The sequence below is a fragment of the Sminthopsis crassicaudata genome, chromosome 1 (assembly GCF_048593235.1).
Source record: "Sminthopsis crassicaudata isolate SCR6 chromosome 1, ASM4859323v1, whole genome shotgun sequence".
Lineage (NCBI taxonomy): Eukaryota > Metazoa > Chordata > Mammalia > Dasyuromorphia > Dasyuridae > Sminthopsis > Sminthopsis crassicaudata.
The window spans coordinates 234245221-234270788 of NC_133617.1; the positions used below are offsets into that span (position 1 = coordinate 234245221).

A 25568-nucleotide genomic window follows, 5' to 3' on the forward strand; every position below is an offset into this window, starting at 1 on the left:
TTCTCCTTTTTCTATAGATTCTCTGAAAATTTCACTGTTTAATTTTTCTCAAAATAGTTCATAGCAGTGGCTATGGCAGAGGCAGTAAAAAGTAGTTAGTAGAGTGTAGAGAAAGTAATAGAGGTTCCAAATATTGGTAACAGAGATATTTGATAGTTGAGGGAGGAGGGAAGGAAGGAAGGAAAGAAAGAAAAAAGGAGGAAAAACAATTATTAAGTGTAATTAAACACAGTTTCACATCACAGTGTTTCTGTGACAAGTGCTGGGATATAAAGATAAGCATAAAGAAAGATATAGCTCTTGCCCTCAAGGAGCTTATATTCTAATGGAAGAAGATGGTAGACAAAAGGGAGCCAGAAAGGGAGTGAGAATATAAAGGTATAAGAAGTCCAATAAATGCAGGCTGGCATGGATGCTTCACAAAATGAAAGTTCCATTATTAACAGAATTTATAAGTGAGAGAAGAGGAGTGGGGCTGATGGTGATAAAGCCTTAAGAGCTGGTAGAATATTTTAGAGTAAGGGGGCCCCAGATGCTGAGGGAAGTCCCAAGGTGAGACAGCAGTAGAAGGATGATTTTGAAATTCAGAAAGTCAGGAACAAGGATGGGAAGGGAAAGCTAAGAACTTCCCATAGAGAGTCACAAGATTGACTACAGGGAGATAAAATAATAGATGAGGTTGTTATTGTTCAGTCATTTCCCCATTTAAGGTTTTCTTGGCTAAGATACTAGTTTTGTCAGTTCCTTTTCTAGATAAAGAAACTGAGGCAAAGAGTTTCAGGGTCACAAAGCTAGAAAGTGTCTAAAGCTAAATTTGAATTCAGTTCCTCCTGATTCTAGGCCTGAAGCTTTACCTGCTACACTAGCTAGCTGCCTCAGGGGTGAAGATGGGTATGGGGTACAGGCAGAGAAAGCATCTTGCCTTCTGCTTAATGTAGTGCCAGTAAACCTAAAGTGAGTTGTATAGTTTCAAGCTGCTTGTGAGAAAAGTACTTTGTAAATCTTCAAATGCTCTATTTAGGTGAATAAGCACAGGGAGAAAACTGTGGTCAGTGGAAAGAGCTCTGGATTTAGAAGACCAAGATCACAAACTCATCAATTTAGAATTAAAAGAAACTTGGGAAGCTATCAAATCTACCCTCGGTCCCCCATTTTGCACAGGGACTTGAAATGGCTTGTCCAGTATCAGACAATCAGTAAGTGTCTGAGGCAGAATTTGAACCCCACCCTCTGGACTCCAATTCTAGTGCCCCCCATTCTGTTTGGGGTACCAACTAGACTCTATTCTCTACCTATTGGCAGCTTTGCCTCTTAAAGTCTGGTTTAAGTCTTTTAATAACTGAAATAAGATGTTTCATTTCTCTGGGTCTCAGTTCTTTCGTCCAAAAATTAGTGATATTTATGTGTGTATTGCTTATGATGCAGGGTTGCTGTGTGGATATATAAAATTTTAGATCCCATAGGAAAGGAGATTATGGTGATGGTTCTTCCCCACCCCTCTCCATCTCTTCCCCCCCTCCCCCTTTTTGTTAATTTGAACTCAGATTTTCCTGATCCAGGGCCTGTTCCTGGCCCCATCAGTGCCATTACACCACCTAGCTGTCTACATTTTGTTCTTAATTTTAAAAAATTAGATATTTTCAATTCAAAATTCCACTCCCTCCCTTCCCATTGGAAAATAAAATATATGATCTATGGTGGCTCCTTTAAAGAGCTTTCTTATGCCAAGGAAGGAATTAACTGACATCCTGGTGCAATAGAATTAAGAACTTTATTTGAAATTAGATGACCTGTATTCAAATCCTATTCCTTTCACTGTAACCGGTAATGGGGGAAGGGGCTGGACTGTAACGGGTAATGGGGAAGGGACCGTACTATAACCAGTAATGGGGGAAAGGAGGTGGACTAAATAACTCAAAGGTCCTTTCCAGTTCTGCCTCTATGAATTTGAGTTATCGGAAATGGAGAATGACGGTGATAGGAAGAAAACAAACTGTTTAGCTCTCAGAGTCCTCCTTTCCACCCTGCGGTTGAGCTCTGTCCTCGCTCTGAGAAAGAAGACCTTGGCTGTGCGCAGTCAACAACTCAACCACCGGGAGAAGCCACGGGTTGTCTCTGCCCTCCTGGATCTCTTCCAACAAACATTGTCACTGGACAATCCAGTGAATAAGAATCAAGATAAAAAGGGACAGAATACACAAGGGAAACGAATGAAATTTGAGCTGACTGAACGTTTAAATACCAAAACTTGGCACACGCTTAATGTCAACATGGCTTACAACTAAGCTTCTGAGCTAAGGAAGAAGAAAAGCTAGAAGGGTTTAACAAGGGAAACTTTGGGAGGGGAAAGGGGGAAGGGGGAATGCCTGATGGACTGATGCCTTGGGTGATGGTGTCCAAGTAAACTGTACCTCCTTGATGAATTACCCTTTTTCGGGTGAAGGGATATTGCTTCATAAACAAAGAGTCCTTACTTTTGATAGAGACAAAATTAGGGGCAACCTATGACTTTCTGGGAAATCCAGTTCCCCTTATATGATCCTAGGATTTAGAGTTGGAAAAAACTTTACTAACCCCTCCTCATTTTTCAGATAAGGAAACTGAGGGCCAGAGACGCTAATTATTGTCCAAGGTGTCACAGGGTTTAAGTAGTAGCAGACCATGATTTGAACCTGGCTCCTCTGATGCTACAACCAGGGTTCTTTGCATGGTGAAATGCTGCCTCTTTACCTTCCATGCTTATCAGATGAAAATCTGCCTCTTTGCAACAACCACCTCTTGTTCTTAGTTCTGCCTTCTGAGGCCAAGGAGAATGATTATAATCTATTTTACACAGTCAATATTGAAGACAGTTATTATGTCTGAAATATCCTTACTTTGTACTTGTCAGATTGATTTTTTAACTGAATTGTAGAGTTTAACATTTTCCCTATTATCTTAATTGTTCCATTTGACCTGTTGTTCCAGGTTTTTGAGAACCTTTTGGATGCTTACTGTATCCCCCAGGCCTTTTATCATCTGATAATTTGTCAAGCCATATCACTTATGGCTTCACTCATTGATAATATTTTGAATAGAATAGGACCAAGGACTGATCTTTGGGGCACTCCTCCTGCAGATGAACCTTGAAATTAATAATCAACTGACTCTTGATAGACTCATTGGGTCCTATCATTCAACCAGTTCTGAATTCATTTAACTTACTATTTGCTAGGCCTCAGCTTTTTAAACTGTGGTTTGCAACCCTAAACAGGGTCTTATAACTGAATGTGGGGGTCATGAAATGGTGATTTATTATCAGTAAATATTTGATTTGTATACCTATTTTATATACCTGTATGCCTGGGGACATGTTTCTCAGGTGAAAAAGGGTTATGAGTGGAAAAGTTTAAGAAGCCCTGATCTAGTCTGTACCTTTTTATCTTGCCCACAAGGTGTCTTATTTATCAAATGTTTGGTTAAAGGTTAGGTAAAGTATAATAGAGGTAGTTACTTCTATCACCAGTCAAATATGTCTGTCAAAAAAGGGATAATTAGTCTGTCATGACCTGTCCTTGGTTAAAAACATACTGGCTTTCAGTGATTACTATTCTAAAATTTTAAATTCTCAAAGCCCTTTAATAATGTGCTACAGGAAATGAAGTCAAGCCTAGGGATCTAGATTTGTAGTCTTCCCTCCTTTTTTGAAAATTCGGACATTTAGAGAAGATTTTGGGAAGATGGCAGAGTAGGTCAGTAAATTTCAAACTCTCCAGATTTCCTCCACAAAAAAGAACAAATTTATGCCTCAGGGAAAACATAGCTGGGTGAAACACAAAGAAGACTTGGAGCAGAACAGGGATCCTCCAAATACAACCCAAGATGATCAGAAGAAAAGATGGGGGATTCACCAGTATAAAGTGTAAACACTTCGGACTAGCTTCGAGGAATACCAAGTGGGTTCCTCTGGGGCTAGCTGGGGAAACTTGCACCTTCCAGACTGAGTGAAGAGTTGGATTCTGAGTCTGAGAAGACTTGAGGGAATTTCAGCTGATTAAAAATGCCAGGGCCAGCCAGGCTGCATTGATGTGGCCCACAGTGAGAAGGAACCAGTACAGAAGGCAGTGGGGCAGGGATGCTGCTTGCTTCTAGCACTTGGCAGGAGGATGGAGCTCTTGATTTTGGGTTTCCAACTTAGAGGGGAGAGCTGAAGGGAAGCTAGAGCACCATTCCCCCTACCCACCATTAGAAGTGCTTACAGTAATAACATCTCATTTAAAAAAAAATGAACCTATAAAGAACACAACTATAGAAACTTACTATGGGAATTAGGGAAGACCAGACTGGGGTTCATCTTCAGAGGAGGACACTGAAGTAAAATTTTTTCTACCTTAATGAGTAATTTTTAGTTTCCTGCTCAGAGGATTTATAAAAGAAAAAAACCTCAAAAACCAAATGAGACACATTGAAGAAAAATTTTAAAATACAATCCAAGAAAAACAAGATTATGAAAAAAGTTAACCAACTAGAAAAGGAAATACAGATTCAAATATAAAAATAATTTTGAAAATTAGAATTAGGCAAGGGGAAGCCAGTGAATTTATAAGAAACCAAGAAATAACAAAAACTAAAAAAATATAGAATATAATGTGAAACATAAATATCTGGAGAACAGATCAAAAAGAGAAGATATAAGAATTGGACTAGCTGAAAGCTGTGACCAAAAAAAAAACTTTGATACAACAATGCAAGAAACAATCCAAGAAAATCATCCTGGTGGGATAAAATATAAGGGAAAAGTCTAAATAGAAAAAAATTACAGAAGTCACCACATCAAAGAGATCCTTTGTGAAAAACACATAGGAATATTATTGCCAAATTTTGAAACACTCAGTTCAAAAAAATTCTGCAAGAAACAAGAGAAAACAAATATGCTGGAGCTACAATTAGAATTGTACAGGATTATCAGCAGCCATAATGAAAGACTGCAGGTCCTGGAATCATATATACTGGCAATCAAAGAACTAGGCCTGTGGCCAAAAATATACAGAAAAATTATATTGAATAAAAAAACGGACATTCAATGAACTCTTAGATTTCAGGACTTTCTTTTTTTTATTTAGAATTTTTTTTTCCACAGTATATATGCATGAGTAATTTTTTTTAATAACATTATCCCTTGTATTCATTTTTCCAAATTATCCCCTCCCTCCATTTCCTCCCTCCAATGACAGGCAATCCCATACATTTTACATGTGTTACAATATAACCTAGATACAATATATGTGTGTAAATACCATTTTCTTGTTGCACGTTAAGTATTAGATTCCGAAGGTCTAAGTAACCTGGGTAGATAGACAGTAGTGCTAACAATTTACATTCACTTCCCAGTGTTCTTTCTCTGGGTGTAGTTATTTCTGTCCATCATTGATCAACTGGAAGTGAGTAGGATCTTCTTTATGTTGAAGATATCCGCTTCCCTCAGAATACATCTTCATACAGCACTGAAGTATACAGCGATCTTCTGGTTCTATTCATTTCACTCAGCATCAGTTGATGTGTCTCAGGACTTTCTTTAAACCAAACTTGAACTCAATAGAAAATTTAACAAGAGTCAGTATCAAAGATCAATTTCAAGTAACATGGACAAATTTTTTACATGGAAATGTATACCATATGTTTAATATTGACACCAGCAATTGGGTAGCTCAAAAAGAAAGTTTGGGGCAGAGCAAGTATGACCTGAGCCTTAAAAGGGAAAACACCCAGGAAAAAGTAAAACTGGCAATTATATTCTACAAATGAGGTGTAGAGGAAGAATAGATGCAGAGGCATTAGAGGGGGGAGGAAGGCTTATAGTTCTGAAAAGCTATTCGTAATAGGGAATGGGTTAAATAGGCAACACTACATAAATACCATGAAGGGTATAGCAATATCCAAAATATGTAAAGAAATAAGGGGGGAGGAATGGAGGGGGAAGCAAAGAGGTAGGGGGAAAAAAAGGGATCCATGGGTGGGGAAAGGGTTTAAGAGCAAGGCTAGTTAAGAATTATAGCAGAAGAGTTAACAGGGATAGGAAAGAAAAGAGAAATCTCATGTCAACTATACTTATATTAGATGCATTTTTACATATGGGTAAGTGCATGTGAATATGTTTGCATATATGATGAGTATGCAAATTGCTCTATGTGTATATAGAGATGTATGTAAATGTGAGGCAGTCTATGTATGGATGGGCATGATTTTATATATATATATATACACACAGTGTATGTATGTATGTGGAGATGTGGGCATATGTATGTGTATAGCATATTTCTGTGCTTAACTATAGCTTGCTTGGGAGATGTGGGGAGGGATGAAAGTGGAAAAAACTTATGTAGCAGAGAACAAAATCTACAAGAAAGCAAAGAAAAAAAAGTGGACACATGAACTTAATTTCTTCTACTATTATATATCCTTTCTTGAATTGGTAATTTATTGTTACATATTTTGAATTCTTTCTGATATTCTGCTGGGCACTTGACAATGTTATGTTTTCCTTTTCTGTTTTTCTCTTTTTCTATTCTGTCTTTTTTTTAAACAAAATAAAAATTCAGACTTTTACTCTTTTCCACATTCCTGTCATTTTCTATGGCCATTGAAAGATGATTAGTTTCTCAAAAATCATTTCCACTAGTGATTAGTCAATTTTTTTATTCTATTTCTCTTCTGTGCTCCATTCCATTGTAATTGTAATCAAATGCAACACTGGTTTTCATTTTCATCTTATAATTCATCTTTATGAAGTGTCTACTACCATGAATGAAGTAAGGTAATATAGTTTTTTGGTAATACAAAAATTAATGATTCTGTCCTCAAGCAGTTTAAAATCTAGTAGGCAACAATGGTAGTGGAAAGACTGAGAGATGACTTTTGTACTAGCCCTTTTTCCTGACCATTCCGTAAATGACATTGCCTTACCTTAGCTTCATATATCAGAATTAAGTAAACTGGGAGCAGCCAGGTGGCACAATATATAGAACATTAGCAGTGGAGTCAAGAGGACCTGAGTTAAAGTTTGACCTTTGATACTAACTGTGAGACTCTGGCCAAGTTGCTTAACCCCGATTACCTCCAAAACTTATTCTTATTTGTGTTTATTTTTTGAAACATACAATCTTTACAACTTCAACTTCTAAGATTCTCTACAGAAATAACTATAAAGCTCAGAAGGGGTATATGTAATGCCCTAAGAGAGAGAACATAGTACTATAGGAATAAATGGAAGGCAAGATTTTTTTCCCTTACAATGGAAGTCAATGAAAGCTTCATAGTAGAAAGGATATTTGAATTGGATTTAAACAATTTTAAACAATTAATAGATGCAGATGCGTAAGAGAATATTCCAGATAGTGTAAAGTGCATAAACAAATACATGTATAGAGATGGGAAAAGATGAGCTGTGTTTGGGAAATTGTGAAAAATCTAACTTGGCTGGATGACAAGGCATGTGTAGAAGAATATGTCCAAAAAAAAAGATTAGAAATTGAATAACTAGATTCAAATAACACTGTGGGACCCCCTTCCCCAGATAACATCCTAATAATCCTTTGAAAAAAGAAATGTGGTTATAAATGAGCTATTGTATAAACCTCCACTGGCTTCTAGCAAGTATCACAAATAACAATCTTACACATATGCATATGTATGTATATTTTTATGCATTGTTATATTCAGACACCTACAATTACATGTACACATGTGTACACATATATACATAGACAGACACACACACACACACATATATATATATATATATGTATATATATATATATATATAATTTTTTTGACGAGGGCCAAAATTGCATCACTGTTAGAATAGAGTTATATGTATCCTACTGTGACTGATCAGACTAATATGAGCTCAGGAATGCTCAGCCACAGGTCAGACACAAATAGTCCCTATGAACATTTGGGGTAGCTTCTCTTAACTGCATATTTCTTGTTTCCTTTGAGCTAATTCAATTCAACTTTGCTCATAGAGCACAGCATCTTCTCTGTGGAGAACATACCATGCTGGGTGGCCCTGTGCCAGTGTCTCCCATGTCATACAATAGATTATAAAGTTACCTTGAGAGTGTCCTTGTATCACTTTTTCTGACCACCTTGTGCTTGCCCTGTGTAAGTTCTCCATAAAATAAAATTTTTGGCAAGTGTACATTTGGCATTTGAACAGTGTGGCTAGCCCCATGGAGTTACAGCAGAGTTTGAATGCGTGGCAGTTTAGTGCAAGAAGGGACCTCAATGTCTGATATCTTGCCAGGTGACCTTCAGAATCTTCCTCAGAGAATTAAAATGGAAGTCATGCAATTTATTGGCATGGCATTGATATACTGTTCAGGTTTCACAAGCATATACAACAATGAGGTTAGCACAATGGATCCTATAGACCTTCAGTTTGATAGACAAATACCTTTCTTCTCCCACACTTTGATGTCTCCCAAACTCTAAGCTAGCCCGGACAATGCATGAGTCAATCTCATTATCAATGTGGACATCCCTAGAAAGTATATTGCCAAGGTAAGTGAACACAGCATTGAAAACTTCACCATTTATATATAGACATGGATACACACACATATGTACACATGCATCTAGGTATGTTTGTATGTATCTTTCCAGCAAAATTCCTCTCTGTCTTTGCCTCTGTTTCTGTCTCTCTTTGTCTCTACCTCTCTGTCTCTGTACTTCTGTACCTCTGTCTTTGTCTCTCTTTCTCCATTTGTATATATGCATATGTACATACATACACACACATACACATATATAGTTGGTGAGATTTTTTTATCCTGATTTTGAACATTTCCAGAATAGATCTATCAACTTGGAAATTTATTAACATGACTTTTTGCAGGTTAACATAAGTTATATATCCTATCTCTTGAGTAGGACCTGTCAGTAATAAGAAACAAGTATACAGGTGCATGGAAACATACTTCTAGATTGGGGCTGGATCCAGAAGTTAATTCCCGGCAACAAAATAAAGGTAGTTCCAAGAGTCTGCTAGTGCTGACGATTGCTTTGATTGTCAATAGTAACTCTGCAATAGAATAAATATGATAACATCGTTTCTGTGCATTTGGGAATGCTGAGATGGTAATTGTTTCAAGATTTGTTTTTGTGACTAAAGGCAAAAGGACGTCTAGACTTCATATTGCCAAAATTGTAAAAGCTATGCAGGCTTTTGAGTAAAAGGACCTAGATTCAAATCCTAACTACCAATATGACCTTAGTCAAGTCCTCTGGGTTCTATAGATTTCAGTTTCTCATCTGTAAGATGATGACGGTGGAAGGTAGGTATGTCCTCCCTCTAAGATTCTTCCTTTTATGCCTATGATTCTATGAAGTTATGAAGATCAAATGTCTTCTACATGTTAAGAATATTAGGTGGGTGGTCAGTGCAAAACCCAATATAAAAACTGGTGTCACAGGCAAGTTGTGAGTATCTCAAATCCCACTTTCTGAGGCAATTCCTTAGCCTATCAATGAAGTTTGCTTGATATGTATAGTCTAACTCTTCTTTGCCTCTTGTATCTTTTGATTTGATGTGATCACAATTCCAGTCAAGCACCTGTTTAAGTGGTATGAATGAAAAGAGAACTAGATTTGGTGTAAGAAGATCTGAGTTTGAATCCTAGCTCTATTTACTAAGAGGTGACCTTGAGAAAGTGAAGCCAATTTTCTTGAATTCAATTCTCTTCATCTGTAAAACAGAAAGGCTGGATTAGATTACCTCTAAATTCTACGTCAGTTTTGAAACCAGTTTTGAAGACAATGCTACTTAGGGAATCTTCTTCTTGAAAAAAATGACTGTCAGGACTATATCTGATCTTCTAGGATCCCATCTGCCCCTATTTCAAACATTCTCATACAGGTGCTTAAGATAAAGAGGTAAAGCGTATGAGTGGTCAAAGAAATAATGGAATATCTGCCATGAGCATTAACAGATATTTCAAAGGGTGTTTGAAGCATTATTTGTCTTAACCAAATCCATATATTGGGTCATATAAGATCATTTAACTATCTAGAAAAGTCCATTTATGCAATTAGCTAACTTCCCTTTGAAAACCAATATAAACAAAGACTTAACCCTTGGTGTATGTGTATGTCAATTTAGCCTCTGTTTCAAGGTCTCCAGAATATAAATTATAATACTGCAATGTTTAAACCAATCTTTCTTATTATCTAGAGTATCCAAGCCGACTATAGGGAAAAAAGAACTCTGAAGGGAAATTTGGAGATGTAAGTAGTGACTTTTCTCTGCTAGTTGAATAAGTTTTGATTAATACTTAATCTCACATGAGAACATTAAAGACTGAAGTGGAAGAGAGTGGGAAGCATTTGAGCAAATTTCACAGGAGCACACGAGATCGTACTTTCTTATGTAGGAAAAGTTGGGAAATTGTATTTTTTTGATAAGCTAAAAGAAAAATCCAGTATTTTCTTTCTTATTACTTTGCATCTTAGGACCAAAAGCAAAATTAGAGAAAAAATAGAAAAGCTGCTTATAGTATCATCATAGTAATCACTAATGGGTGATGGTCAAAGGCTAAACTGCACAACTTTTAATTTGCTTTTGTTTTCTTTCTTTCTTTCTTTCTTTTTTTTTTTTTTTTTTTTTTTTTTTTTTTTTTTTCTGAGGCTGGGTTTAAATGACCTGCCCAGGGTCACACAGCTAGGAAGTATTAAGTGTCTAATGAGACACATTTGAACTCAGGTCCCCCTGAATTCAAGGCTGGTGCTCTATCCACTGCGCCACCTAGCTGCCCCCTGCTTTTGTTTTCTTTTCCAAGGGGAATGATGTTTGGACTGGGAATTATAGAACAAGAATGGTTAATTGGGAGTGGAAACCAAAGACTAGTGAGAAAATAGCTACATATCATTTGTTGGTCCTCAATAAATTTAAGTCATCAGGATTAGGTAAGCAGGTACAGGTAAACAAAAACTTGCAGATGTATTGCTGAGCCAGTGATGATAATCTTTGATTGATTTCAGAGAACAGTAAAGGTTATGTAGCTGGAGAAAGGAAAATCTTGTTCCCATTTTGAAAACTGAAAAGAGGATCGAGTCTGAAAACTATATGCCAGTGAGTTTATCTTCTATTTCTAGAAACATTTTAGAACAGACAGTTTCTAAGCACTTAGAAAGAGAAGCAGTGATCATTAAAAGCCAGTATCATTAAGAACAAGTAATGCCAAACTAATATTTTTTCTTTTTCTTGCTTTCTTTTCTTTTTCTTTCTTTCCTTCCTCCCTCCCTTTTTTCTTTTTCTTGCTTTCTTTAATTTTCCCTCCTTCCTTCCTTCCTTCCTTCCTTCCTTCCTTCCTTCCTTCCTTCCTTCCTTCCTTCCTTCCTTCCTTCCTTCCTTCCTTCCTTCCTTCCTTCCTTCCTTCCTTCCTTCCTTCCTTCCTTCCTTCCTTCCTTCCTTCCTTCCTTCCTTCCTTCCTTCCTTTTCTTTCTTTTCTCTTTGATGTCCAGACTCAATTAGTAGTATTAATGAATTTGATTTAAATTTGTCTGAATATCCTTATTCAGTGGAGTTGTTCAGGGAACTGTTGGCCCTGTGTCACCCAGCATTTTTAATAAATACTTAGATAGAATTTAGATTAATATGGAGATTTTATAGAAAGACTTTACCAGATGTAGGTTGGAGTAGGTGGCTTCTCTCTACTCTGTTTCCCTGGTTGTTGTTATTGTTATTGTGTGTGTGTGCATGCATGTGTGTATGTGTGATCCTAATCCCATACGTAAAAGAAGAAAAGGAAAACACACTTCCAAGTAATTCCAGTAAGTTGTTCCTCCTGCCAAAGAGTAGCCCAGAGCCAACATACTTCAAAGACAATTATTTTGTCCTGTGAGCTGCTGAATTCCTCTTGGTCTGAACTAAACATTACAAAGACAGCTGAGGCAAAAGAGTTGGAAGGAGAAGATGCTGATGATAAGGTGAAGAAACCAAAAGGAGTCAGGAAATGATATCCCATCAGGGACACAGAGAGTAGAGAAATCATTTTGGCCTTATTACAGGAAGCAAACATGCAAGAATGGGCAAGTAGATGTATATACTCCATCATAGTAGGATTTTTGTCATGATTATTTCCTGTGCAGAGTGACCAATACGCAGGCTCAGAAATAACACTCATGTACATTGCTGTGACCTCATGTGGTGGTATGTTGTACGTGGATGGGTGATATCAAGTATGCTAACTAATTCAGGAAAGAACTAGACTCCAAAATAAGTCCTCCTCAATACTGGCATGCATTGTTTTTATAATTATTTAATGATATATTGAAAGGGAAAGGTTATTTTGACCCCATTTCTTTTCTGCCCTGAGTCTTGAGTATATTGATTGAGGATAGAAGCAATTAGGGACTGTATTAAGAAGGTAGCCAGTAAGATGGTTTATTAAGCCTAGATGAATCAGATTGTGAGAATGTGTTCTTTTATATCTGGGAAGCAATTCAAAGTAATCAAGGTCAGGGAGCCAGCAAAAATCTCCAGCTGTCCAAGGCCCTAAACATTAACAAGCCAAAACAGAAAGGAAAAAAAAAATCAGACCATTTATAACTCTTAACTATATCTGTTGATAAGAATCCTCAAGCAGGAAGAGAGGAGCAAAACATATGACCCATGGGCTCAAGGTGTCATTGCCATGGGAAACTGATGGCAGCAGTTTATAAGGATTTGGATATCCTGAGTACTCCTTGGAAACAATGAGGATGATAATAGAATTTAAAGTTACTGAAGCATATTATAAGATTATCAGTGAGCTTTCTAATTTAGTCAGCCTTGTGTCTTTCCAGGAAGCCAAGGTTTCTCTTTGCTCTGGTGTTTCATCTTATAGGAAGTGATGAGTGTAATGGCCAACGATTAAGATCAATGAATAGATCATTGAATCCAGGGAGGAGAGCTTGCTAGTCATCATTGGCATACGGCTACCAACATGAATAATTTTTCTTCAAATTGTTTTTGAGTCATTTCAGCTTTTTGGCTCTTTGTGACCCTCTTTGTGGTTTTCTTGGCAAAGATACTGGGAGGATTTGTCTTTTGTTCTCCAGCTCATTTTATAGATGAGGAAACTGAGGCAAAAAGAGTTAAATTATTTGCCCAGAATCACACAACTAGTAGGTGTCTTATGCTATATTTGAACTCAAGAAGATGAATCTTCTTGATTCTAGCCCCATGTGCTTTATCAACTTTACCACCCACCTACTCCTACTCACTAAATAACTGAACTTGGAAAATAATAAATGGGAGAGAACAAAATAATGTTTCAATGTCTTATAAAGTTCATTTTCTTAAGATTTTGAGTGACAAATTCAAATAGAATAGAATTGGTCAATCAATAAGGACTTATTAAACCTACTATGTGCCAGCATTTGGTCAAAATTTCAGGAAATGTGATTCTGAGAGGGAAGAAAGAGAATTTGTACTCCAAAGTGAGTATTTCAGTTCTTTTTAACATAGAATGTAAACTTCTTAAGGGCAGGACTATTTCATTTATTTCTTTGTATGTCTAACATCTGGTATACCTAATAAAAGCTTAGTAGATATTTAGTGATTTATGAAGCTTATTTTATTTTAAAGGTGCTGCTTATGTAAGGATAAGTACCTCTCCTCCAAAGTAATGATGAATTTGGGGATATCAATACTGATTAGAACCAGAAAAGTTGAACTGTGGTTAAATCCAGATGTGTTTGATTGGGATTTCCTTAGCATGCTATTCTTATGGCTGGGGATGCATCTGGTAAAATGTATGAAATCTATTCAGTGGGGCTATTGGACCAGAGAAGGGAAAGAAAACTCAGGAGGGGCTGATGAAGATAGGAAGCTTAACTCAGGGAAAATGTTGTCCAGCAAAAACAAACAAACAAACAAACAAAAAAACAGTCACATTTCCTACGAAGAGAACTCAGGGCACATCCACCAAAGCAATAATGGGTTATTATGAAGATACTAGTTTTCCCCTGAAGTCAAAGGGAGTGAACTTGAACCCAGCTGGGAAAGGGACCCTTTCTCTCCAGAGAACTAGATTGCTTAGGTCTGGTGACGGTGGTGGCAGTGTGTGTATGAGTGTGTATGTAAGTGTGTGTGTGTGTGTGTGTGTGTGTGTGTGTGTGTGTGTGTGTGTGTGTGTGTGTAAATTAGTCATGATCCAAGAGATGGAGCTAGAAGAAAGATCTCCTTACTGGAAGGGGAGGGACATCAGGGAGCTACTGGAAGGCTCTGTTTAATGCTTTTAACCCATGCCAAAATAATTGGGCAACATGTCCCTATGTGCTAGTGATTCACCTCAGCTGTTTATAGTTTATACCTGTAGTTTCCTTACACTGTTTACAGATCTAGTTCTGTACTTTAATAGCCTCTGCAGTGGAAATAGTAGGGGTGCATTGTAGTGAGCTGTCGTCTCTAGAAGCTGCTGGATCGCGCTCTCTGGGAAGAGATCTGCTGTGTCTTCTACTCAAATCTCTCCGACAGATTCTTCTTCCTGTAACGAACCGTTGTCTCCAGGCAGTTGCTGTTAACTCTTGTCCAAAGAAGTGACTTCCCTTCCTGCAGAGAGCCCCGTCAAGCCTGATGCAATTCAGAGAGTCTTTCTCTTTCTCTGAGAGTCCTCTCTTTTATTCTCCCAGAGAATGGGCGTGGGATAATGCAAGGGCTTCTGGGAAGAACCACCCCAGCCAATGAGCTTGCCCCCTCTATCAAGTCAACCTGAGTTCTCACCTTGTAATTGTCCAGACAACCTGAATTCTCACCTTGTCACTGTCCAGACAACCTCAGTTCTCACTTAGTAATCCTAACAGTGCATACAAAGGAGGAAGACACCAATGGAGAAGACAAAATGAGGGAAACATAGGAAACTCCAGGCAGAGTCTTTGAAAAAGAAATTATCTCTTCTTTCAGGTTTTCCTGGCATGATAGTAGCAAGTTACTTAAAGCAAGAAGTAATAAGAGGAGCTTTCTGCTAAGGGTTAGCGCTGGGCCAGGAATAAAGAGGAAGGAATGGCTGAGTAAGGGAGAAGAGTTGGAGAAAAAAAGCAATTTATTTCATCCCAGAGAGCTATGGAAATTAGACTGGGCTTGCAACAAACTATGGATGGAAAGCTGAGTTTCCTCAGCTTTGAGAGAAGAGTCAATTAAGAAAGCCCTAGGTTCTAGAGGTGGCTTTGGTACAGTAGGTCCATGGCAAGGCATTCCTGACTCTTGATTTGAAATAGAATCTGTATCCTGGTCATGCTAAGCAATGTTTCAAAGTGCTGACAAAAAAGAGACAAAAGCCAGACACCCAAATGGAAATGATGTTGATTATTAGAGGTAATTGCGCCTGTGCTGGTGCATGCTTGGCCTGTGTGTGCATATTACACTATTCAAGTAATTGCATGAGATCACCTTAGGACCAAGGAGATGAAAGTATTTACATATGTTATCTCATTGGCCATTATAAATTGCATGGTGCACCAGGGAGACCTGTGAACACTAGACAGATAAAGATGGAGCTGAAGGCTTGAGGTTGGTCCCAACTAGAGCTGCATGGGGATTTCTGAACTGAATTATATAGGATGCATGTAAAAGTTTTGGTTTTTACTTTGCCTTATAAATATTTGGGGGCCCCTTGTGTGCTTTTAAACTGATTTGAGTTTTTGCATAGGAATAGGGATTAGACCTGGAATTTCATTTTTATAGGGGACTCCTGTATGAGGGAATTTTCTTTACCAATGAAAGTTGATATTTTATTATATTATCTAAAATACTGAGAAATTAATGATTTGTCCAGGCTCACAACCAATATAGAAAAGCAATAAGATTTGAACCTGGGCCCTTCCAACTTCGTCATACCATACTGTTTCTTTGAACTTTTTTTATATGTTTATAGAGAATTTATATGTCTATATAAAGAAGTTAGTTGAAGTACTAAGGTACCACATTAAACCAATATATTCATCATTTTCTCATTGTTCTGCTAGTCACAAAACCTTTGTGCTGAATTGACAGCTGATGATGTAGGTTCTGTATTTTGTCCATCATGATGCAGAAAGACAATGCCTGAGCTATGGAAAGCACTTTATTCTTCCACCTTCTCATGAGAGCTTGCTGCCTCAGAGAGCTTCTAAATGGCTTTCTAGATTCCTGATAAGGAGAGTACATTCACCTGTGTAAAATATTTCTTGTGAAAGAACAAAGTAATGTGCAAATAAGAAAGAAAAAAGCCTTCTATTGGCCAAGCATCTTAATCCTCCCTTCCACTGCTCTACAATTGGTACAAATAAGGTAATTCTCACTGTGCTTCCATTATACCATGTGCCTTCATTCCTAGTATGGTGCTTTAGTACAGAGTAGGCAGTTACTTAATGCTTATTGATCTCAATTGTTTGTATTCAAATTTCATTTGTTTCTTTTGCTTGGAATGTTATTTTTTCTCTCTACCCAAATTTTTAAGAATCTCTTCTTCCATGAATGTTTTTTTCCCCAATTATTCCAATCAACTTGGATTTTTTTTCTAATTTATATGTTTTAATTTAATTGAAAAGTTCTCAGAACCTGAAAGGAAATCAGCATCTACCATAGTCCAAACCATCCCAGGATGGGCATGCCAATTCTGGGCAGCAATCATTTAAAAAATTTCCCATAAGTTAATTTAAATGAATTCATAATTAGTTCAATGTGAACACTTTTGCCATCAGAACCATCTTTGTGATTTTTAGGCAGTAAGATGCACAATATACAGCATAAAATAAGATCTGATCGAATCCTTTAGCTTTGTAATCCTGGGCTAATTACTTAACTTCAATAAGTCCCATTTATTTTATCTGTAAAATAGCAATAATAACAGCACCCTCTTCACAGAATTGTGTGGTGAAAATGAGATAATTCATATTAAAGTGTTCTGCAAATCTTATAGTGCTACATGTTATTATTCTGGCCTATGTTTTCAACACATCCTCTATAAGGTAGCTTCCTAATCCACTCAATGTTTTTTATATTTCTTTAACATTTCATGGAATTCAGCTTAGAAAACAAGGACTATTTATCTATTTTCCCTTGTTCTTGGTACATAACTAATCCATCTAATTTTCCATTTGTTCTTGCTTTCGATGTCATTGTTTGTGCAAATCAATTATTGGTAAAATGTTGTAACCTTGATTAACATGCTTCTTTCCCTAGAGTTTTGGGTCATTTACAATTTAAAGAAATCAATTGGGTACAGTGGGACTTTGAGTTCCTTATACTTCTCAATAAATGGCATGACTATAAAAGATTTATTTTGCTGCAGAAAATAACCCACAGAAGTTTACCCATTCTTCTTCTAGTATTTTCATCTAGTGTAATCACTTGTATATGTATATATATATATATATATATATATATATATATATATATATATATATATATATATATATATATCATTCTTAGGTAGATCTTATGGAGATGAGAGAGATGAAAAAAGCTAGATCATCAAATGAAAGGCCGTTATTCAAATATATCTTTGTCACTAAATCAAAATAAAACATTTTATTAAAAGACTTACTTAAAATTAATCTTAATACAACTTTAATAATTGTTTCCGATTTGTGTTTTAAACAAATATAATTTAAAATAGTTAAAAATAAAGCAGGGTTCATAAAATAGCAAAATAATTTGTCTATAAATTCATAGAACTAATAATTTGAAATAAATTGGTGAAATATTAGATTAGTGAGGGAAAGTTTTTCCAATCCAACCCCCTCATTTGATAAAGCTAAGGCGTAAAAGGAGGAAGAAGCCCTGGGGCATAGCCAGTCAATATGATGTTGTATTACAAAATTATTACTTTTCTTCTTTATATATAAACTTTAAAAAATTCTTTCATTGAAAATATTTGAAAGATAACATTTTTATTGATGACCTTTTACAACTTTTTTTACAACAGTTTTTTTCCTTCATATATACGAACCCATTCTAAACATTTTTTTAATACTTTCAAATATATTTTGCAATTTGGCAATATTCTTAAGATTGAATCACATGACATGCAGAACTGACTGCTCCTTGAAATGTTAAGTCCAGACACAAGATGTTTTACTTGAGCAAGAGCAATCATGACATGATAGTGATGCTCATTCAGAATTAAATTAATTTCTTTTCGTGGGGTGACTTAGAGATTTCTGCTGACGGTAAAACAATAATTAAAAGTGACAAAAGTATTTCCTTCTACTTGTTTCCCTTATTAAGTCAAAGAATTATTTATCATAACTCTGGTTTTGATGAAAAGTTCTCTATGTCTACATAGCTAGATTGAAAGTATGACAGAATATCTGTTGTAGGAAGATTGCTTTTTATTGTTGACTTACTGTGACCCTCTGCTATTCTATAACTTTTCTATAGCTCCCAAATTCATTGCTTAGGTTAAAAGGAACCGTTTTTGTTTTTTGGGGTTTTTTTTTGGCTCAGAAATAGAAGAAACTGCCAACACAAAATCTAGTCCTTCAAACTCTTTGCATTAAAACAACAACAAATTCCTAGGATCTAAGGGAAAGATGATATTCTGACTGGTTGTTTTTTCTGTTTCTCTTAAAGGAAGCACCAAAGTATCAGATTTGCAAGCAATGACATTGGTTGCTTCCCCCCCCTTTTGACACTCCATTTTATTTTGAATGTACTGTTTATTTTCAATAAAAATGTATCTTTCATTTTGATATTATCTATATTTCCCTTTATCTCTCCTTTCCCTTGGTCCAGAATTTGCTGATAATTAAAAAAATAATTTGACATTTTTGCTTGCTTTTGGCCCTCTGTCAGGTCTCACCTAGTATTTTTTTTTTTTTTTTCTCTTTACAGGAGTATCACTGTACCATTGATATTTGAGTAGATTGTTTAAAGAACAGAAGAAATTTTGGATAATCTAAGATGTTATGACTTAGTTGTGGATGACTTCCATCTAGCCTTGTAACAGTTCAAAGGAAAGCATTCCTCTCCATATTTCAGAAGGAAGATCTGCTGACATACCGAATATGCTATGAAACAATTTACCTGGGTGAATGTCACCCATACAATCACAAAATTATAGATTTGGGGTTGGAAGAGACTCTGGAGGCCATCTGATGGTTGGCCTTTGGGGTCCATTTGAAAAAGAAGAAAATGGGATCTAGAGAAGTTACTTTTCTGGGTGGTAAGAAGAGATTTGAATCTGGATTCTCAAATCTGTATATTAACACTTTAAAAAGTGGCTCTGGAGAAAGAGGACAAGGATCTAGTAAATTCTCACATCTTTTTTACTACCTAGATATGTGACACACTGTACTTATCTCTTTGGGGAAAGAAAGAAGAAAGCCATGTCCTGTCTTTAAACCTTTCTAGATGTGTTTTAAGCATGGCGGCAGCCCCCATAGGTGCTTCTAAGACTTGCTGATGGTATTTCATTCCAGTGTACAATCTAACTCATATCTTTGGGCATGGCCAATGTGAGATTTTTTTGTGTGTGTGAACTATGCATATTATTAAGAGTTTTATTTTTCCTTTACAATGGGGATGTCGGGAAGGGAAGGAGAGAAGAGACATTCTTGTAAAAAATAAAAATTATCCTCAGCAATAGATAAATTAGCCATTGATGTTGAATTGAGGGTATTGAGAGAGAGGGGTCAGCTATGGATAGAGCATTAGAACCAGAACCAAAAAGACCTGAATTCAAATTTAGCCTCATAAACTCACTAGCTGCGTGATCCTGGACAAGTCATTTTATTCTATTTGCCTCAGTTCTTCATGTGCAAAATGATCTAGAGAAGAAAATGGAAAACTATTTCAGATTTTTTGCCAAGAAAATCTCAAAATGGGGTCCTAAAGAGTTAGATGCAACTGAAGAACAAAAAAGAAAGCATATCAGAAGATAGAGGGGAATAGATTGAATATGAAAGGTCATCTCTATAATTTACTGGAGGACATTTTTTCTTGATTGGTGAAAGGGCCGAACTAAAATTCTAACAGAGGCCATAAAAGTAACTATAATAGCAAATTACCTTTAAAATATAAGCATATGGAAGAGGACTCTCAAATTGAGGAATAATACCTTCCAAACAGAGGTAAAGAAGCCCTGCAATAGAAGGGCTGAGAAATGATTGCAGACTGGGTCTTTGCCAATCAGCAACATGATTATTTTGAATTTTCTAAGCTATCACAATTGTCAATGCTAACCATGAAAATGTGGCTTGTTTTTACTGCTTTAGTTTGAATTGTAATAACTGGAGCTTCTGTTTGATTTATTTTCTGATTCAACAGAGTCACTCTTAGCTATTGAGCCAATAAGATTGCCCTGAAAAATCTGTGCTTTCTGCTCCAAGGGTAAATTGATTTTTTAAACATCGAATTACACATAGTAATAGAAATGAGTAACTTATGGGAACCTTGAGTATTGTACACTGGCCAGTTGTTTGCATTAGGTGGGACTATGAAGCCTTGGAATTCCCTTGGAAGCTCCTCCTCCTCACTTCCATCACTGCCCAAGGTTTCATAGTGACCTCAAAGTAGCTCTTAATCACTCATGTGGTTGGATCACCAATGTTCCTGATTTTGGGGGAGGGCTTCCATTATTTGCTTCTTTGAATTTTTTTTTCTTTATCTTTTTGGATTTGGCCTTTGATTTCAATGGCAAGAGGAACGATTCCTTCCAGTCAATGAAGACTGGCACCTGCTCAGTAGTTATAGAATTTGACAGATACTTAGGGCATTGATAAGTGAAGTGACTCAAGAGTCCCACAATTTTATATCAGAAATAGGATTTGAACTCAAGTGATTCTGGCTACTATTGCATACCCAACTCTAGTAAATGATTAGTTCTTGTTCTATATACAAACTTTTTGTTCTTGGAACTTAAAACTCTTTTTGAATTCCTGTAAAATAGGTCTATTGTTTCTATTATTGCTACTACTACCAATGGCTAGCATCGTAAGAAGAGTTGGAGTCAAGAAAACCTGAGTTCAAATCTTGCTTTTTAAACAGACTAGCTGTGTGATCCTGGGTATGTCCCTTCCCCTGTATGGCCCAGGCACCTAAGTTGTAGACAAATTGCAGAGTTGCATAAAGGGAGGGAGCTTCCACACTAGAAATTACATGGATGAAATCATAGGATCAGGAAATAGAACTGGGAGAATATGTAATCAAACATATTAAACTTTTGAAAGGCCTTAGGATTCTGATTAACATGATAACCAACCATAATTCCAGAGGACTGAAGACGAAGCCTGATACTCAAGTCCTGCCAGAGAGCTGATGGGAGTTCCAATATAGAATCTGACCTATATCTTTGGGCATGAGCAATGTGAGAATTTTTTTAGTGAATTATGAGTTTTTCTATTTCATTGGGGATAGGGGGAAGAAAGGAAGAGAAGATTCTTGTAAATAATTCTAAAACCCCTATAAGGTCAGGACTAATTACTACTCCTTTGTGCCCAAATCATTGAACACACTCTTGAAAATACATCTCTATAGCATTTCTTAGAATTAAAATCACTTTGAAAATACTATAGATTGTTAGAAAAAGAACTTCATGAAATTCATCGGTCTTAAGGAGCAGAGAAAACCTGCTTCACTTTATGGAAGTGAACCATTCTGCAGAGCTCTATGTAGTGATTTTTATGTAATTTTTATGTAATGTGATTTGCCCACTGACATGGGGAAGTGAGTGAGGCATGAAGGAGTTTGAAGGCCTGTGAAGAGAAGGGGTAATACACAATTGAAGGACAATTGGTTAGGAAGAAACAGCAGGAGGGGAGAGGGGGATAGACAATTGGAGGCAAGGATACCGCACAGATAAAGGCAATGGCTAGGGACAGACTCTGAACCCTAGTACTGAGGAAAGGCAGACCTGCCTATCTGGAGGTCTCAATCTCAAGTTTCCATCCAGTGGCAGAGCAGAGTCTCTCTTAGCAACTGTTCCTTTGCTTTTACTTGGAAGTTTTTTTGGGGGGAGGGTGGGGGAAGGGAAGGAGGATGCAGAGTACCTAGCAAGGGGCAGGAAGAGAGACAGACACACAAATGGGGACATTGACAGAGATAAACAAATGGATAGAGATACAAAGACGAGAGACAGGCAGATTTGGAGAGACAGATGGAAAGATAGATGGAGAGACAGACGCACAGATACAGAATTGGAGAAAGATGGGAGAAAAAGACAAAAATGGAGACAGATTCACACAGACTCAGCGAGACAGAAGAGAACAGTACTGTACAATAAAGTTTACATTTTTTTTTTCACAAAGCAGATTTCTTTCAGAATTCTTTCCCTCAAGTTGAATTTTCATAATAGTAAAGCATGAACTATTTGTAATCCATGAGATTAAATTTTCTTTGGGTTGTCTTTGTGAGCCTTGGATTTGTACCGATTTTCATGAGTGTCTTATCAAAACTGGAACACATAGAAGCACTGAATCTAACTTGCAACTGACATGTTTCCCTGATAAATCACCATTCAGCCTTTTCTAAGGACCTCACAACCCATTTCATCATTAGAAAAATACAACCCAACTCTGTTGTGAAGCATTTTATGTATTATGTAGATTTGATTGCCCTTTGGATCAAATCACAACTTCCCTGCACATGTTATCTTGCACAATTTTCACAGAAAAAGATAGTCTAAACTTAAAATCATTTTTAGAAATAGGTGGGAAAAATAAAATGAAAACCTAAAAATGGAGCAAACCTATATTGGGTGCTAGTCTTGCTTCCTGATACCATTGTTTATAACATGCTTCTAGTGCTTGAGTAATCAGTGTACTTAAGTTTAAAACTAAATAATTAGAATGACCGGAAATACTTAACATCTCATTGCATTCATAATTTCAAAGGGAATTCATTTACCCTGAACCATTTGCCTTGCTGACAAAATATTTATTTTTCACTTTTCAATACAGTTTTGGGGACTAAAGAATCAAATTTGTTAGAAGCAAATATTTATCCTGAGCTTTAAATTATTCACAAGTCCTTCTAGTGAATAGGGAAAAACCTGAATTCTTTCATTTTCAACCAGCAAAAGCAAAAATATGAAACGAACACTTTGGAGAACAGAAGAGAAAAATATGAACAATAGAATCTGGGTCCAGCAGGAAGGTCAGTGGGGCTGCTTCTGAATTTGTTTTCTCTTGAACTCTTGTGTGATGCTCTCTGCCTCCCCTGGATGGTGCCATTCCCAGAGTTTCTTTTCTCAGTCTGCTCAAAGGATTCTCTCTGGGCTTATTCAGATCAGGAGACATATACTAAGAGGGCAAGCTCTCTTCAGCTATGGCTCAATGGAAATTCACCAATGAGTACTTTCTACAACTTTTGGAGAAAACTTTGCAAATGGTCAGAAAAGGTCATCCTGCCAATGTGATTAATTATATAAGGATCCTTGTAGGTGAAAAATATGGAAAAGCAGGTTTATAGGGATAAATGGGGACAAATTACTTCAATGTCACATTTTATATAAGTATGGCTCTGTCTAGGAAGGCATCTTGGTGTTTTAGATAGCTGACCCTCTAGGAAGGTTTGAACTCAAGTCATGTCTCTGACACAGAATGGCTATGTGACCCTGAACAAGTTATTTAACCAGTCAAGGCTCCAGGCAATATTCCAAGCAAGAAGTGTCAGCCTGCATTGGAAAAAGGAGTTTCTACCTCTGGGAATCCCCTTTACTAATGAAATCATAGCTTATAGGCTTCCACTTTCTTTATAGTTCAATGTAAGTATACCTTTTTTTTTTAATCACTAAGGTAGATTTATTATATTGTACCCCAGACTCTTCTCCTTCTTTACTCTAGTTCCCATGATTATCTTGGGTTCTGGAGAGGGTTTTTGTCCGGGTTTAGATAGCTAAATAGTATATGGATAGAGTGTGGACTCCAAATTAGGACGTTTGCATCCTGCCTCAGACTTTTAAAAATTGACTTATGTAAGCTATTTAAGCTCAACTTTCTCATCTGTAAAAGAGAAATAATCTCATTATTTCATAGGACTATGAGGATCTAATTATATCCATACACATGTGTGAATATTTTCATATAGTTTATATATGCATATATAAATATATATTTATATGCATACAAAGATATATATATATACACACACACACACATATATCCCTATCTCCCAGGCTTGGTTGTGATGTTACAAATGAGAAAATATTTGCAAAGCACCTGCCACAGTACAGGGAACATAGTAGATGCTATAGAAATGCTTGCTATTATTATTATTATTATCATCATCAATATATATACATATATATTTAAAAGCTTTCCAAACCTTAAAGTACTATATAAATATCAGCAATTTATCATGAAATTATGATTAGAGCTTCCAATAGAAGGTCCATTATCTATTTATATTCCACAAAGAGGCCACAAATCAAATAGGAAGCATTTAATATAACACATAAGAAATTAAGGGTCAATAGAATCAATCTCAATTCTCTAGATACACAAGATAGATGCAGTCTCCCACCCTCTAGGTACTAGTGGGGAAAACAATAGTCTGGGAAATTCATCTTGGAATTAAAAAATGATGCATCCTGTGTGGGACTGGGCAGGGGAAAGCAAGGGAAGAGTTACTGCTTGTTATCTCTGCTGTAGCAGGTAGCATGAGTGATAGGTGTCTCTTACAGGTAGACAATAGTATTAGCCAGCAATTCTATAGCAACATTCTTTCCTCCCCCACTTGTGTATTTATTTATTCAATATTTTTATTTTCCCCAATTACTCATAAAATAATTTTTTATATTTGTTTTTAAATCTTTGAGCTTTAAATTCTCTCCCTTTCTCCCCATTCTTCCCCCCATTAAAAAGGCACATATGAATTTACACAAAACATTTCCCTAAAAGTCATGTTGGGAAAGAAAACATAGATCTTCCCCCCAAAAAATAAAACCCTCAAGAAAAATAAAATTTAAAAAATATACTTCATTCTTTATCAAACACATCATGTCTTTCTCTGGGGATGAATAGCATTTTTTGTCATAAGTTCTTCAGAGTAGTCATGGATCATTGTATTGCTGAGAACAGCAGTCTTTCACAGCTGATCATTCCACAACATTGCTATTATTTTGTACATAGTACATTTCATTTTACTTGAGTTCATGGAGGACTCTCCAGGTTTTTCTGAGAGTCTCTTGTACAGCAACATTTTTTGCATATATCTCATTTTATCCTCACAACCTTAGGGAGGTGGATATTCTTATTATTTTATTTTCTGGATCAGGAAATGGGGATAGATGGAGATGGAATAATAGTATATGATCACATGGCCAGATTTGAACTAGGTCTTCCCTACTCCAGATCCAGAGCTCTATTAGTTATGCCATCTGGTTAGTTGCCTTATTTCATGTTTCATTGTCATCAGAATTTAGCTGGAACTCTTGGGTGTGGGAATGCTGCTGCTTGATTCAAGGACATGGCCCCTCTTCTTTCTGTTTGCTCTGGCCCTTGCTCTTGATACAATTCCAACATGCAGCCAGCTGGCTGGTGGTATCCCGACATCGTGAGTATTCTTTCAGAGAAGGATAATTTCTTTGCCTCAGTCATTATGGGCAATGACTGTTATGACCCTATAA

At 36.5% G+C, this 25568-nt stretch overlaps 2 long non-coding RNA genes across 2 annotated transcripts in view; one reads left to right on the forward strand and one right to left on the reverse strand.

The window, feature by feature from the left end:
- Positions 1-19586, forward strand: LOC141547850 (uncharacterized). The gene is made up of 5 exons (XR_012483646.1): positions 1-552; positions 1022-1196; positions 10211-10263; positions 11017-11107; positions 18836-19586. It is a non-coding gene; the product is annotated as an uncharacterized LOC141547850 (long non-coding RNA).
- The window catches only part of LOC141547858 (uncharacterized), a 27077-nt gene continuing 6584 nt past the window's right edge, over positions 5076-25568 (reverse strand). Inside the window, exon 3 of the long non-coding RNA XR_012483650.1 lies at positions 5076-5570. This is a non-coding gene — a long non-coding RNA (uncharacterized LOC141547858). The remainder of the gene's footprint in view (positions 5571-25568) is intronic.